Source organism: Phyllostomus discolor, chromosome 1 (assembly GCF_004126475.2).
Source record: "Phyllostomus discolor isolate MPI-MPIP mPhyDis1 chromosome 1, mPhyDis1.pri.v3, whole genome shotgun sequence".
Classification (NCBI taxonomy): Eukaryota; Metazoa; Chordata; class Mammalia; order Chiroptera; family Phyllostomidae; genus Phyllostomus; species Phyllostomus discolor.
In genome coordinates, this window is record NC_040903.2 from 177,958,300 (window position 1) to 177,974,610 (window position 16,311).

General features: G+C 52.8%; 1 protein-coding gene across 2 annotated transcripts in view; it reads left to right on the forward strand.

Annotated features, from left to right (window-relative positions):
* The first annotated feature begins 935 nt into the window (after nucleotides 1–935).
* PAQR5 (progestin and adipoQ receptor family member 5) overlaps nucleotides 936–16,311 on the forward strand; it is a 70,016-nt gene continuing 54,640 nt past the window's right edge. The window contains exon 1 of one of the 2 annotated variants that reach the window (XM_036009695.1): nucleotides 936–1,028. The gene's annotated coding sequence lies outside the window, so the exon portion shown is untranslated. Of the gene's footprint in view, nucleotides 1,029–1,262; nucleotides 1,407–16,311 lie in introns of those variants that run through there. The other variant, XM_028507040.2, reaches the window with a different exon arrangement.

The following is a 16,311-nucleotide window of genomic DNA, read 5'->3' on the forward strand; positions in this document are numbered from 1 at the left end:
TCCCAGGTCAGGGTGTATATCTGGGTTGCAGGTCGACTGATGTTTCTCTGTCTCTCTCCCTTCTTTGCTCTCTAAAATCAATAAATATTCGTTTGGGTGAGGATTAAAACAAATAAATAAAATAAAAACTAAAGGCATGTTTAAAGCACGCTTCATTCAAAAACAGAATTTAAGTCTGAGAGGACAAGCTAATCTGGTCTGAGGCTCACACATACACAGACACACAAAGACACACCTTTACAAGATGTGCAGCCACAGAAAAACTCATGAAGCAAGATGCCCAGTAGCACAATTCAGGATCCATTAAAAGGGCCTTAAAGACAATCAGCTGAAACCTGCTCACTGCAAATGGGGAAACTGAAGCCCAAAAAGGGACAGAGGCTTGTCCAAGGTCACAGAGCGAAGTGGAGGCCTGGGGACTCCAGGCAAAGTGCTCCTTCCACTGTCTTCGCACTTAGCACACAAGGCAAAGCAGAGCTCAGAGAGCCCGAGGCCCAAGGGGTCTGACCCTCCACTTCAGTGAGGAGCTTGGTCCAAGGGGTGGATTTTCCAGAAAGGGGCAGGGGGCAGGGGAGACAGGAAATAGCTGTAACCTGTTCCTTCCGCACCTGGGAGCAGCCACAAAGTCTAGGTCCCAGGGACGAAGTGTTTCTTTGTCCTCTGTGTCCCTCCTACTCTTATCTCTGTGTCCAATGAGTGGCAGGGGCCCAGGCCCAGCACTTTCCAGACCTGAGAAATGGAAACCTGGGAGATAGGGAGAGGGGTGGCCAAGCAACACCGCCCTCACCACCTCGGCCGACTTCTGGGCCACTCCTGAGGGAGCCAGGTGTAACTGACAACCGGGCCAGAGCAGCCAGCAGCCTCTCCCACTCGAGGAGGGCACATGTGGGGTGTGGCTGCGGGTACCCGGTTTTGTTTTGTTTTTTCTTCCCTGTGCTCCACCCTGTGCATTCTTCTGAAGGTCATGCTCAGGGGCCTGGCGCTCCTTGAGACCTCAGGCTCCGGACCCTGGGCTCCAGGAAGTGCGGGTAAGCCTGAAGAGTGCAGAGCGGTACGAGGTAAGGGGGGCTATGAGCACCCCCTGGGCGCCGGGCTTTCGTCTCACCTCAGCCTGGCGAGTGGTAGGGCGAAACTTTGGAGGTCACAGAGTCCAGTGTCGGCGGGTTCTTAAGTGGGAGCCTGGAGACGGGAGGGTGCCCCCCGCCAGCGGCTCCTCCCACGGCCTCCCCGCCCCGCCCCCGCCCCGCGCGGCAGGAGATCGCGGGCAGGCGGGCGGGACCGGAGGGGTAGCGCGCGGACCGGCCGGGCCAGGTGCAGCGCCGGCGTGTCTAGGGGCCGCTACGCCCAGAGGAGCTCCCGGGTCAACGCGCCCTCTCAGCTGGACGCCCGTGACCCTCGGAACGCAGGTAACCGAGGGCGGGACTCCTCGCCAGTGCCGCCGCAGGTCCCGGTGCGCGCCTTCCCTGTTCCCCGTGTCCACGCGCACCCAACTCCGTGGCCTCCTGCAGGCTCCCTGGAGCCGGCGGCCGCTCCGAGGGCGGGTCTTGGAAAGTTCCCGCCTGACGGCTGTGCGTGGGGCGGCAGGGAAATGTAGCCTGGTTCCTCGCACACCCTCCACCCGTCTCCTGCTGCGTGGAGCTGCGTGGAGCTCGGTGGGGCGGCTGCCGCGGAGTGCACAGGGTCTCCGCTGAAATCGGTTGAGTTCTGCCTTCTCACTTTCCCATCGCTCACTCTTCTGAGCCTTTGCTGCCCTCCCCGTACTACCCGATCCCTGGAAAAAATTTTAGGATGGGGACTGCAGAGTTGGTGATGTCTAAAGGGATGTTTACATTTGCGCTTCCCGCCTCCTGGGGCCAAATACGCGCTAGGACACCGGGGCTGAGCCAGCAGGGGTGAGGGTGAGGTGGCTGCCCGTAGCTCAGGGGGGTCCGTCTGGGTGCTGTTGAAGTGGATGCCCAGCCTAGGGGTGTCCTGGCTTCTGTCCTGTCTTGTGGCGGGCCACAGCCCTGGATCGGCATCCTTGGCTCCCCCAGTATTTTCCAGGCCCCAGGGACAGGAGCGCAGGAGTAAGGGTGGCCTGCAGCATAGCAGCCGTGGAGACCCAGTGCTCAGTAATCCTTGCTGGCATGAGCAGAATGGGCTTCCTCCAGCCTAGAGTGGAAGGAGACTCATGGTACAGCTGGTGGTGAAAAGTGCCCCTTTCCACCCAGAACCAGAGAGAACAGGTGGGGGGAGGTCAGTGGGTCAGAGAGGAACTAGCACAAAACACATCTCTTATTCATTTTACCCCCGCAAGAAACCAGCGTCCTAAGCAGGTCTTATTCTACTGGCAGAAGAGGAAAAAAGGAGGCTCACAGAAGTTCAGCAGCTTGCTCATGAAAAGTGGTGCAGGTGGACCTCAAACCACAGTCTCTACAGCCAGATGGTGGCTCCTGGGCATTTTTGCTGGACCCCCAGCTCAGTGGGGGTTTGTTTCTTCTCCCTCTCCTGTGAGGTTCCTCCCCTGGAAGGGGTAGGCGGGGAAAGGGGGCCTCCAAGAAGAAATAAAATCTGGTCAGGAAGCACCCCTCCAGAAGAGAGCCTGCTGCTTGCTAAGAGCTGCAGAGGGCCGGCCCCGTTTTGTTTCCTGTGGAGCCAGAGTACCTGGAACAAAGGTGCTCAACAAGAACCGAATGAATTAACCTGAAACGGCAGCAGTTCTTTCCCAGCTGGTGGCTCTCTGCCCTTGGTGAGCGAAAGAAAGGGCACTCTGAAAAGCTGGACCAGAAAGGGGCCACCACCACCAAGGGCCTTTGACCTTCTTACCGACTGGAGGGGATGTGGCACTTTTCTAGCCCATGAGCACATCCACAGGCCAATGTAGTTTTCCAGACAGACGGGCTTTTGCTTTCTCTCATCCATGACTTGTCAGGCCACGGGGGAGGAGAGGGGGGTTGACTGTGTGCCCAGCCTGGCCTGCCCTGGCTTGGAGGTGGAGGACCCTTGTCCTGCCTACACCCACGCCTTACCCATCCCTCCAGAAAATCTTACTTGGTGATCTTGGTTGCCTCCTCCCTCTTGTTACCATTCCCCGGAACAACCATGGACTGAGGGAAGAGAACTTGCTTTTCTGGGCCTTCATTTCCTCACCTGCAAAATGGGGACAACAGAACCCGCATGGTTTTATGGGAGAATGAGCAGCCTGAAGGGCTCTGTAAGCATCAGAGCAAACCATAGTCACCCCCTCATGTATATCCGTGTCAGCCTGACCTGCCCAGGTGGGCTGTGCATTCCTCTGGGAAGTGACCCTGCATCTTAGACTCCCTCAGGGAGCTGGCCTCATCTTGAGCACACAGTAGGTTCACAGGAAGTATTTATGGATCAAAAACAGTCTGTACAGGATGAGAAATTGCTAAAATTGGTAGAACAAGGGAGAGTTTTTAATCCTTCTTCCCCCTCCCCATGACAGGCTCCCACACATAGAGGGTCAGGGAGGAGGGGCAGGAGGGGTGTGAGAGCCCCTCGAGATTACAATGGTCATTGTCTTCCTGTTTACCCAAAGTCAGGGTCCGGTGGGCTGGCTACAGAGGAGGGCCCTGGAAGGTTTTCTGCGGCTGTGCTCTGAAAACTGAGACCCTGCCAGGAACCCGTAACCCCCTGGACTCCTCAGCAGAGCCCACTGGCTGCTTTGGCCCAAGGACACATCAGGGCACCAGCGTTGGTCAGTTTTGTTCCCTAGAGGAGTAGAGGAGGCCATTGTGAGCCGCACCAACATGCTCCCCACCCGGCAGCTGTCCCTGCTGAGCCTCCCACTGCTGGTTCCCAGGTCTTAACTAGAGCTTTAGACTCAGAATTGCTCAGCCGGAATCAGCCTTAGAGGTTATATCCTACACCCCTCCCCGCCTTATTTTCCATAGTACATATTGCCATGTAACGTCCTGCACATTTGACTTTTTAAAAAACCTTGTTTATTGTCTGTCATCCCTGTGAGAACATCAGCTCTACAAGGGCAGGGCTTCTGTCTGTTTTATTCACTGCTCTAGCCCCAGGGACCCGAGCAGTGCCTGGTGTGTGCAGTGGGTGCCGGGTTCCATGTGCTGAATAGACAGTGCATCAAGGTCACCCATCCTCATGGTACAGATGGGAGACTGTGGCCCAAAGAGGAGGAGTGACCTGCTGGAAGCAGCACTGGAGCTTTTCTTGACTGGACTCCCACTAATTCAAAGCTGGGCTTCTGTCCCCTGCATGAGGTTGCTAGGGGTGCCTCAAGGCAGCTGCCTCACCCAAAGGTGCTACTCCTAGGCTGAACGGACAGCCATCTCCACAGGGCAGTTTGAGAGAGCCCGGGAAGAGTGCTCTGGGTCAGACCCTCCTTCTGAAAAGAACCCTCCCAATGCTGCCCTCCAAGAGTGGGCAGTTCCTCCATTAGTGGTGAAAAACTGCACCCTCTCCAGGCCTCCTTTTAAAGTTCCCCAGGGCACTGGAGAACCCAGGGAGACCAAAGCCAAGTCTCCGCTGTCCTGGGGAGGAGGGTGGAGCTTCAGATCACCTGGGCCAGAGAGAGCAAACCTGTCTGAGAAGATGCAACCAGACATGTGGGCCAGGAGAAGTGAGGACATTATTTTCCCCCAGGCCCTGGGAAGGCTTGGGGCTGAGGCCCCACTTAGGAATCTGATAAGGTGGTCTCCTTGGGGCCTACAAGAGCTTGGGTTTCTGAGACACTGTGTATAGAGGCAAGCAGGATGGAGAAGCCCAAGTGCGGGGTGTGGAGGTGGAAGTCCAAGACCTATGTCTGGGTAGGAGCTGGAGCTTTCTATGGGATAGAAATACAGGAGACACATCCACACACACCAGGCAACTTCAACCCCTCTCCCCACTCATTCTTTTGCCTGCCATTGTTTCAGCAAAGGAACAGGATCTGAGTTCTAAAGTGAAACTGTGGGGCCGTTTGGAGTTGATTGCAGGGGAAGAGACTGGGGGCAAGGAGGCTCCCCGAGGATGCTATTGCAGGAGGAGAGATGGCAGATGGGGTCCCTGGAGGCACCTCTCCTCCTCCACTCCCAGGAAGTATAGACCCTGTCTTCTTTCCTGATTGCTTGGGGAGCTACATTATTAATGAGGCTAATAAACATCCCTCAACTGTGAGCTGGGTGTTAGGCCCTGTTCTGAGGCCTTTACATGCATTAGTTAATCCTTACAATTACTCCACGAGGTTGAAACTACATCATCTCCATTTCACAGATGGGGAAACTGAGCCTCAGAAAGGTGACATAACTTTGCCCAAGATGAGAGCCGTAGGGACAGGGGGCACCAGAATTAGCCTGAACAGTCTGGCTCCAGACCCTGCAGCCTTAGCTTCCATGCCATGCTGCCTCAGTCAGCCAGGTAGGCCACGTCCATGGGACAGAGAGCCTGGAGGCCAGGGTGGTGGGCTCACCTCTCACAGGGGAAGCAGGTCCCAGCAAGCCCACACCTTACATCGGTGGGAGCTTTGGTTTTCCCCAAGCCCTGCTGTTGACCCCTACATCCTTTTCCATTGTTATTGTGGCTTGCCAAATTAAGAATTGGGATGCACCTGAGACTTGTTTTGGGGAAGAGACTCCAGAAGTTGGGACTTGGAGGGTTTGTAGGAGTTTATCAGCTTGTTGGAAAAATTGTAGAGGAAAGGAACAGGGTAGGTGGAGGGAACAATAATGATTCTTAGCCTGAAGAAATGAATTCGTAATGGTGACTCCTTCTGTCTCTGAAGCCACTTTAGGTCCCCTCCCCCACTCGCCACTGTCCTGAATTCCCTTCCCCTGAAGAGGGGGAGGCCTTGGCCTGAGACGTAGCTCATGCATTTCTGCCCCTGACCTTCTCTTTATCACCACCATCATGACAAGCCTGGTGGCTCTCAGCAGCAGTGGATGGAAAAGTACAGCTGTTGTGACATGATGTGAGTCAGTCCTTCATAAATAATGGGGTTGCACCGTCAGCTTTGATGCCTGGCCCTGTGCCCTGGTGTTGGCTTCTGGGGAAAAGGACAAGGGTGACACGAGATGTTATTTGGAAATTACGCGGGATGGCAGCAAGGAACCAACAGGTGTGAGAGATACAGTCATTTCTGGCCTCTAGGAAAAAAGACGTTGCTCGCCAAGCAGTGATCTAAGGCGCAATTCCCACCGTGCCCTGTTCTCTGACCAGGGTTTATCTCATAGGGTTGTGCTTACTTCTGCCTTTGATACCAGGCTGGGATCACCCCTAGCATGTTCGGTGCAGGCTTGAGTGGCAATTTTTGCCTAAACCTCAAACAGGCATTTTTTTTAAATCCTCACCCGAGGGCATTTTTTCATTGCTTTAGAGAGAGGAAAGGGGAGAGGAAGGGAAAGAGAAATGATGTTGTGAGAGAGAAGCATCGATTGGTTGCCTCCCATCACATCCAAACCAGGGATCATATTTGCCCAGACCAGGGACTGGGGATCGAACCCTCAACCCTTCAGTTACAACACAATGCTCCTACCAACTGAGTCATATCCACCAGGGCTCAGACAGGCATCTGCCTGGACACACTGTAGCCCCCAAAGACACTCTTTCTTTGGTTGTTTGGGAGCCCCAGAGGCCCAGAGCCTAGCTAGCTGTCATGGGCCTCTAGGTATCGTGGTCCCAAATCCAGCCACTCAACCAGCTTGCCACCAGTCTGAGTTGGTTACTCTTTTTTTTAAAATCCTCACCCAAGGATATGTTTATTGATTTGAGAGAGAGAGGAAGGGAGGAATGAGAGAAATATCAAAATGAGAGAGAAACATCAACTGGTTGCCTCCTGTACACACCCCAAGGGAGGACCAAACCCGCAACCTAGGCACGTGCCCCAATCGGCATCAAACCTGTAACCCACCGAGCCACTGGGCCAGGGCTCACTGCACTCTTGGGAGGTGACAGCTGGTGTGGCTGATTGGGAGCCTGGGATTCTAATTCTGACACTAACGCACAGTTGACTTTGGCTCAGTCCCTTCCAGGGCTTCAGTTTTCTTATCTGTGGAAGAGGCAGCCTGGCTTGGATCAGGGACCACTGCCGTGCAGGACTGGGTGGGGCTTTGCCGTGGGGGCCGGCCTGAGCACTGCAGGGCACTGAGCAGCATTCCGCCTCTACTCACCAGGGGTCAGCAGCGCCTCCTCTCCCTTCTTTATAACCAAAGCTGACTCCAGACAATGCCAGATGTGCCCTGGGGGCAAAGTTGCCTCTGGTGGGAACCACTGGGTTAGACAATGTTGGAATTCCCTCCCAAGAATTACTCTCAAGACCCAGGACACAGTTGTCTCTTTCCAGCCCTGTGTTGTAAATGCGGACTGTGTGTGACTGTGCGCAGGGGCTCCCAGAGCTTAGAGGGTGGGATGTGAGGAAAGGGAAGGCCACAAGACTGAGCTCTCTGCTTTCCAGACCTTGGGTTACGTAAGAAGGTGGGGGGCAGGGGCGGCAGGCCTGTGGTCGGCCCACGCACTAAGGTCAGCAGCCTTCCAGCCAGTGACTAGTCAGCTCTGTGTGTTCAAAGGACTGGGCTTCCCCACCATCCTCCCCCTCACTGTCCCACAAGGGGAGGGAGAGGACGGAGCATGGTGATGCTAGACGCAAGGGCTCCGCACCCCTGCTCCGCACGCCTTCACCCGCCCGGCCCTGGTTGTATTTTGTTTATTCCTCCCAAGTTAGCTGTTTATAATCTTTGTCCACGGAAGCCCCTTCTGACCCTATTGCTTAATGGAAGGGTGAAGATGTATCTTTTCCAGGCGTGGGAGGGATTTGTCCATGAGTCCTGGAAGTATTCAATAAATCACTGTTCTCGGGACAACAGGCTGTGAGATTTGGAGTAGTATTAACCCAAAAGGATTCATTTGGGTTATTCACTGTTATAGTCCCCATTGAAGGAGTAGACTGCTCCAGACTGTGGGCTGGATGCTGGGGAAGGAACAGTGAGTTAGACATAGTCCCTGCCTGCAGAAACCTTCCGCCTGGAAGGACAAGATGTGAGTCCGTCATTGCCGTGTGCAGCGGCCGTGTGCTGCGGCCGTGTGCAAGCCTACGCAGAGGAGGGCGGGGTCAGCCCCACCCAGGGCGCGATGCAGGGAATTGGGGGGATGTGTGAACGGGGTTTGGTGAGGTGGCGGTAGCATATAGAAATTTTCGACACAAAGACGCGGGTTTAGGTTTTGTTTCTGCCTTTTATTTATTTTTATTGTGGTAAAATAGATATAAAATATACGATTTTTATAATTTTAAAGTATACACTTCAGTGTTGTTAAGTACATTCACATCACTGTACAGCCATCACCACCACCCAACTGTGGAGCTCTTTCCACCCTGCGAACCCGAAACTTTAAGCACTGACCCTGCATGCCCCCGCCCCCCCCCGCCCCTGCTCTGGGTCCTGGCGACCAGCATTCTTCCTTCCCTCTCCGAGAATCTGACTGCTCTTGCTACCTCCTGTCGATAGAATCATCCCACGTGTGACCTTTGGTATCGGGCTTCTTTCACTTAGCGTCATGTTTTAAGGTTCATCTGTGTTGTAGTGTGCATCAGAATGTCCTTCCTTTTTAAGGCTGAATAGCGTTCCATGGTATGGGTAGACCACACTTTTTAAAAAAATTTTATTATATTTTTTCATAGTTTATGCAATTACAGTTGTTCCCACTTTTTTCCCTTTCCCCACCTCCACCCAGCCCCACTCTCTCCCCTCCCTCAGTCAGTCCCCATGTCATTGTTCAGGAGTTGTGCGTAAATGTTCTTTGGTTAATCCCTTTACCATCTTTCATCCAGTCCCCCCCACCCCTTCGTTCATCTGTCGATGGACACTGGGGTTGCTTCCACCTTCTGGCTGTGTGAGCAGTGCTGCTGTGAACACTTGGGTGCAAATACCTCTAGGAATCCCTGCTTTTATTCTTTTGGGCATGAAGCTAGAATGGATCCTATGGATCCATGGGCATGGATCCTATCTGTTCAATTTTGGGGGAACCGCCATACCGTTGAGGAAGAAGTGTTTGAATTAGACTTTAAGGATGAACACGAGACCTCCAGGTATCTAAGTAGAGGAAGGGGGAGGGAAGAGAAAGGAGAAGGGCGTTAAGACGAGAGGAGGGAAGAGGAGATGAGAGGGGAGGGCCTAAAATTGGCATGAAGCTGGTGGCCCAGTGCTTGGGGCTGAAGCAGCAGTATGACTGGTGATGAAGCCCCGGCAGGGGGAGGGGGGGTAGAATATGAAGGGTCTTGGACCAGACTAGGGAACTTGGCCTCCACACTGTAGTCACTGAGAAGCACTGAAGGGTTTTTTTTAATCAGGAAGTTATTATGTGCCATTTGCAACCTTAGGAGGACATAGCTGGGAGTGATGTCACAGGTGGACTGGGAGGGAAAGAGGCTTAAGGCAAGAACCAAGTGGGCAAAAACTGGGTAACAGTGAAGCCACATCACTGGGGTGGATGGAGGTAGCAGGTCTGAAGGGTAGATGTGCCACCCAAGGGTGCCCAGGTTTCTGGTTTGGTGGCAGGGTGAACATGGGTAGGCTAACAGGAGGAGCAGCTGGTGTGACAAAATGATGAGGCAGTAGCTGGGGCCCACTTGATTTGGAGGGCCCCTGGATCCCCCTGGGGGATGAGGGTTTGGGGGGTGTCTGTATAGAGCGAAGTGCTGCAGTATAGGGAGAGAAGCTGGTCAAGGGCAAGGGTAAGGACTTCTGTTGGCCAGCAGAGGACCCTGTGGATCTGGAGGCCGGGACCCAGGGCGGGGCATCTGCTCAGGACAGGTCAATCCCTGCCTTGAGCATCTCACCTCAGCCCATACCCTTCCATTACCAAGTTCAAGGTTCTAAGCTTCAGGCTAGTCATTGGGGGTGGAGAGAGAAACATGAGCCAGTGACTATAATACATTTATTTACCCCATAAAGCTTATAAAATGGAATTTGGCCAGTACCTTTGCAAAGTTAAATATTTAATCACGATCATGATAGGTGATATGCAAGAGAAATAGGGCATGTTATGAAGTGTGTCATAGGGACATGACTTAGTCTAGGCCAATGCTTCTCGCCTCTGCATGTGGACGTTTTGGGCCAGGCCATTCTTTACTATGAGGTGTCCAGTGTATTATAGGATGTTTAGCAACATCCTGGCTTCTACCCACCAGATGCTAGTACCACACACAGCTCCATACTAGCTGTGAAAACAAACAGTGACTCCAGACATTGTCAAATGTCCCCTAGGGGCAAAGTCACCCTCAATTGAGATCCATTGGTCTAGGAGGTCAGGAAGGGTTTCTGGAGGAAATGCTGTTAACCTGAGTTTTAGAAGACAGATAAGCATTAAGATAAGCAGATCTGGAGAGTGGAGAAGAGTGTTCGGGGTGGAGTATTCTGCATGCAAAGGCTCTGAGATAGGAAAGAGTATGAGGAAGACTGGTGAGGAGAGAGCGGAGTCGATGAAGAGGCACTCGGTAGGTGAGCAGTGGTGGAGGGAGCAGAATGGACGGACTAGGGACACTCAAAAACAAACACAGGTAAGGAGGCCTCCCAGGGGTGGAGGATGAAATGGGCTGGAAGCTGGTGAGTTACATTTTGATGATGTTGGGTTGGAGATCTCTGGAGACACCCAGGCAGGGCCCTGGGCTGAGAAGCAAGGTCTAGCTGGAGATGTGGATTTGGGAGTCGTATGTACATAGAAGGTGAATGAAGCCCTGGGGTAGAGGAGCCAGGAAGCAAGTGTGGACCAAGAAGAGAAGAAGGGAAGCCTAGATGTGAGCTCCAGGAGAGTTCTGGAGAGTGAGGACGAGCCTGCAGAGACTGGAGTCTCATTCTCCCAGAGAACGAGCAGAGGAACCCAGGTTGCGTGGTGCCCTGGAAGAGTGTCCAAGGAAGAGGGCCTGGCCCACTGTGATGTCTCGGGAGCTCTGGCTCCTCAAGTAAGATGAGGACTGGAAAGCAGCCGCTAGACTGAGACCAGTAAACGCCGTGAGGGAGGGCAGATGGAGTTAGCTGAGGAATAGGGCGGGGAGAGGGAAGCTGGATTCCAGAAAGGGAAGTTGGTCCGGGAGGGTTTTGTTATTTTAATCTTGCGTGTCTCCCTCCCTCCCCCACCACACACACCTTTTCTTTTTTTCCTTAGCAAAGAAATGTGCGTGGTTCAGAATTCAAAAACAATGAGGATTTCAGTGTGAAAATTCTTTACCCCCATTTCCCTTGGCCTCCCAATCCTACCCCCTCTTTAGAGGCAACTTCACCGGTTTCTTCCAGACTCTTCCAGAGCTACTTCATGCATGAATCAGTAAACATATGTAGTCTTGCCCCTCTAATGGTTGCACACTCCATGTAGTCTTTGCTCCTGCTGCGTTCTTTTCCCCGTTAGCTGTCTTGAGAAGCTTCCAGATCAGTGCATTGCATCTTCATTCTTGTTTGCGACTATATAACATTCCAATACTACATGGAGGTCATATAATTTAACTCATCTCCTGTTTTTTGGACATCACAAACAACGTCCCATTGAATTACCTGTGCTTTAGTTATTTTGCAATACAGATAGCTGCATGTGGAATAAGGTCCTGGGAGTGGAATCGAGGGGCCAGGACTCTGTGAGTTTGTATTTTGAAAGACACCAGCAAGTGGCTGTCCATAGAGTTGCTAAAAATGTGTCCTCCTTCCTGCCGTGTATGAGGATGCTCATTTTCCCACACCCTCTGACATACAGTGTTACCAGACTTACTGATGTTTGCCAATCTGGAAGACAAAAATAATTTCTAGATATAGTTTCAATTTGCATTTTTCTTCCTGGGAATCAGGTTGAACGTGTTTTCATAGACATACAATCCATTTCTATTTCCTTTTCTATGAGCTATCTATGCATATGTTTTCTATCATTTCCTATCAGGTTATTGGCCTTTATTTATTGAAAGGGAAGTGATCTTTACTCTTTTCTTTAGAATATAAATCGTAAGTAGTTTTCCCCCAGTTTGTCAAGGAGTTTTTTTGCTGTTGCTAATTTTTTTTTTAAAGAATTGTGAGTGCTGGTGGGAGAGGTTCACTAGGTCCCTGCGGAAGCCTTGGGGTGCATTCCAGATATGGAAGGCAGGGAAACACCCCCACTGTTGTAACAGGCAGGAGCAAGGGAAGAGGGTGCCGCCCCAGGTTGGTGGCCACAGGTTGGGGGAGTGAAGGCTGAGAGTGGAGTTCGCCCAGGAGCAGGGTTAAGTTAAGGAGGTATCAGAGAATTCGAGGGGCAGGAGACTTGCTTTATTGGCAAGAGAGTGATTGGATTAATGAACCCTCAAAGCTGAGCTAGTTGAAGGGAAGTGAGGGGGTGGGTGTTAATGTGTTTGCTTCGCTTCTGTCTGTCTGTCTCGTACCCATTAATCATAGGGCCAAACTAACGGCCAGAGCTGTTTACACCTCCCTTGTGACCCAGAGTCCGTGCTCTGCGCCACCTCCTTATCTCACGCTCACACGCCAAGCCAGTGCTTCCCCTGCACTAAACCAGCCCAAGGCAGGTACCAGACAACTAGGGACAGCTCCTGCGCCCCCAGTGCCTGGGATTATTCAAAGGAGTCAGTCCTGAGCTGTTTAACCTGCCTGCCCTGTCTCTCCCATGGAAACCCAATAAGGGCTCTGGCCTGGGCCTTCCCTTCCCTCCTGCTTCTGCCTCTTAACTAAAACTTAGTGCCCCCCACCCCCACCTGGTGGCCCTGTGTGGTGTGATGCATTCCCTTCTGTTGAGAAACATACGTAAATAATTTCTTCTTTCAATGCATTTAGCCTCTCCAGATGTCACTCAGTCAATTCCAAGAACTAAAGTCCTGCAGGTACCACTGAGACATCAGCGACTCTTGGCAGGCACAGAGTATGAGGGCCAGTAAACCTCTGGTCTCAGCAAAACTGAACTCTCACAGTGTGAGTGGTTGAATAAGCAGCTCTTGGGGCAGGCTTCCTGGAGGAGGCGGGCTGGAAACAAGGCAAGGCCTCAGTGGGGGATACAGGACCACAGACTAGAAGGCACAGGGGAGTGTGTTGGTAGGGGTGGTCAATGATCAGAACAGAATCTTTTTGGAGGGCAGCGGAGAGTTTGCCTGTTCTAATAACATTGGCCTAGATTCCAGGCCTATGTACTGTAAGTCAATAAATCCACCAAAAGTTCACGAACGCATGTACACAATTGGCAATGACTCATGCTACCTTGTGATTTTTATTGTTGCCTGGAGAGTTATTTACCTTCCTGAGAGTGGAATTTGGGGGGAAATAATCTCACACTCAGCAAGTGCTTACCCATTTCTTACGATCTCTGGCTTGGGCCCGGTGCTGTGGGTCTTGCAGGTTTGTGGCGGGAAAGACCAGGCAGTGATCCTCCAACCCAGCCGCCGGGGCCAGGGCAGAGGAGCAAGGGAGGCCAGCTGGGCTGTGGTTGGCAGAGAAGACTTCTTGAAAGGGGAGGAGCTAAAGCAGACAGTGGGACTGGAGAAGGTGGTGAAGGGGAGGGAAGGGGCCGGAAGGGGAGAAAAGAGGAAATGCGGTCGTGTCAGGAGGCCCCTTGTTTCAGGCATTCCACTGGCTAGGTGTCCCCAAGGGACATCCAGCGTGGGGCCAGAGGGTGGTGATGGTCCCCTGGGGCAACATGTGAACCTCTAGGATGGAAAGGGAAAGGCGGTGGAGCGCCTGTGGGCTCTGTCATGCGGCGGGGGGGCGGGGGGGGGGGGGTTGCGGATCTCGGGGATCTGGGCTGACTACCACGGCAGCCCCAGGGAGCAAGGACCCTGGAGCTAGATGGGAGGGGATGCACTCAGTGGCCTTGCTTCTCTCTGAGGGACTGTGAGGCTTTGAAAACTTCCACTGGGGGGTTGTCACCTCCTGAAGGATCCCTCAGTTACCCCCAGGGCCGGGAACAAGTCTTTCTTCAGATCAGGGCTCAGTAGTGCTTCTCTCAGGGAGTCCTCCCTAAAGGGGGTTGGGGGAGCAGCAGGTGAGAGGGGAGGAAGTCCATTTCTGAACTATGGGACCTCAACAGTTTATTTCTTGAATGCTTTTGGTACACATCCTCTCTAAAACTTAACCGATGTTTTTTGTTTTTTGTTTTTTTAATGTAAGTGATTTTAAAAAAGGAAATTGTGTGAAGGAGGATGAAAATCTGGCTTACCCAAAGGGGAGGGGAGGAGGTGGAGGAAGGGAAAGTGGCTGGCTCTGCGGCCTCCTCCCTCCTTCCTAGTCTGGGTGGGTTCAGTCTTCACCGTCCTCCCAGGGACAGTTCCTCCAAGTCCCACAGGTGCCCTTCGAATGGAATGTTGCTTTTCAAGACTGGAGGCTCCAGGACTTATCCTGTGATCCCGAGCTAGCCTCCCGATGTCTCTGGGCCTGGGTTTCACACCCGTCTACTCTCCTGGAAGCATCAGCTTTGTCTTTTAGGTGGTGCCTTTTAGGCTCCTCCGAACGATCAAGTCATCAAGTCATTGCTTGTCATCCTCAAGATTGCCTTCAGGGCCTGAAGAGAGCAGGAGTCTGAGGAAGTTAGTTCCAGGAGCCAAGCTCTCGCAGGTCCCGGTGGGCGGAGCCTCTGGCTGGGCCGCGCCCAGCCTGTCTGGTGTGCTGCCAACACCCCTGTTATCGGAAAGCCTCCGATTTGACTTTCAAAGGGAAAGCCCCTCTCCTGAGAAAGTGGGCCTTTGTCCCACTAAAGACAGCCCTGCTCGGGCTCCCGTTTGTCGTCGTCCCAGTGTGCTACTGGAGCGGGGAGGGCGGAGCTGACCTGTGTTTCTGGGGGGTTGAACTATTGCTGCTCTGGGAGAGCCAAAGGGTTTCGCACTGCTGGTCATGCGCAGCCGTGCCTTCAGCGCTGCTTATGAGAGCCCGAGGGTGCGGGGCAGGTATTGCCACCTCCATTTTCTCATGCTGGGATGGGGAAACTGAGGCACAGGAAGGTCGTGCAGCTTATGCACTCCCTTGGGCCTCTCAGGGATTGCTCGGTCAGACTCGAGCCAGGTCTTTGGACTCCCGGCCCAGTGCTCTCCTCCCACAAGCTGTGTATGATGTGCCCTAACACACCTGGGTTCTCTGCCCCTCCTCTTCCCCCCTCCTGTTCTGATTTACTGCCCAAAGTGCCAGCGGCCACCAATTAGTGTGGAAATGAATTCACTTTGCTCAGAGAGGAAGATCTGGGCCTCCGTATAAAAAATGAGAGGAAAAGAACTTCCTCTAATAATTTCAGGGAATCCTCATGACATCTCCCTTCTGCCCAAAGTACCACCATGTTCCTGAGGCCCTTCCTTGAAGGCCCAAAGAAATGAATCTGTAATGGTGAAATTTGCAGCTTCAGGGTGTGGGGGTGCCCCTGATTCACACTGCTGAGGTGACCACCTTCCCACCTCCTGGTACAGATGCCAAGCCCAGTGGGACGTTCCAGAGCCAGGAAGAAGACACCTATGTCCAAGCACATGTCCACCTTCCCGGTGCTTCCTAACACAGTGCTCTGTGGTACACCACAGGGACACTTCTTTGGGAGGGGTGTTTTAAGCAGGAAAATGTTTTTTTTTTTTTTTCCTTCTCATATAGAGGCTTGGCTTTCCCTCCCTGGGTGAAAGTGAATCATTTTCCACAATAGCCAGTGCCCACTGGGGCTTTGGGGGGCAGGAAGGTAGGACCAAGATAGCTTCGGCTAGAATCCCCACCCCACCCATGGTACTGCCTCTGGGGCCAGCCCTCTTGGGTTCTGGGTGGACCCCAGGGCAGTGGGGGCGAGGCCAGCCTGGAGCCCCAGGCGCACGAAGGGCAGGCAGGGGTTACTGCTTCCACCTTCCCAAGCTCTGGCTGCACATTCTTGGGAATGATCCCGAGGAACCCATTATTCCCATTCTTCATGGGTTTTTGAATAATGTATTTGCCTCAGCCCTTTAAAAATGCCTGTGCTTAATAATGCTAGAATAATGACCTTGTGTCACATTTCAGCCACAGGGGCTCTTAATCCACTGCTGCATTCAAATGTGAAATGTGTTTCTTGTGACATTAGGTTAGCAGGAAAAATACCATCCTAGAGAGGAGGAAGGATAATCAGTTTGTGGTCTACCTTGTAGCCTGTGCAGTTTTGAGAAGGGTCCTTCCTCTTGACATCATAGGGGCAGGTGCCCTGTTGAACACCTGCTGTGCCCCCAGCCCTCCATGGGCTCTTGCTAATGCTCAAAAAAGACCAGAGAGGTAGTCACTCTGGGGATTATAAACATGCTCACCCAGAGGCATCTCGTGAAAATTCAGTGGAGCATAAAATGCCCATACAGGGCTTGGAATGAACTAAATGCGCTATAAGTGGGATTTCAAATCAACACCATCGTCTGCACTTCGCAGCGGA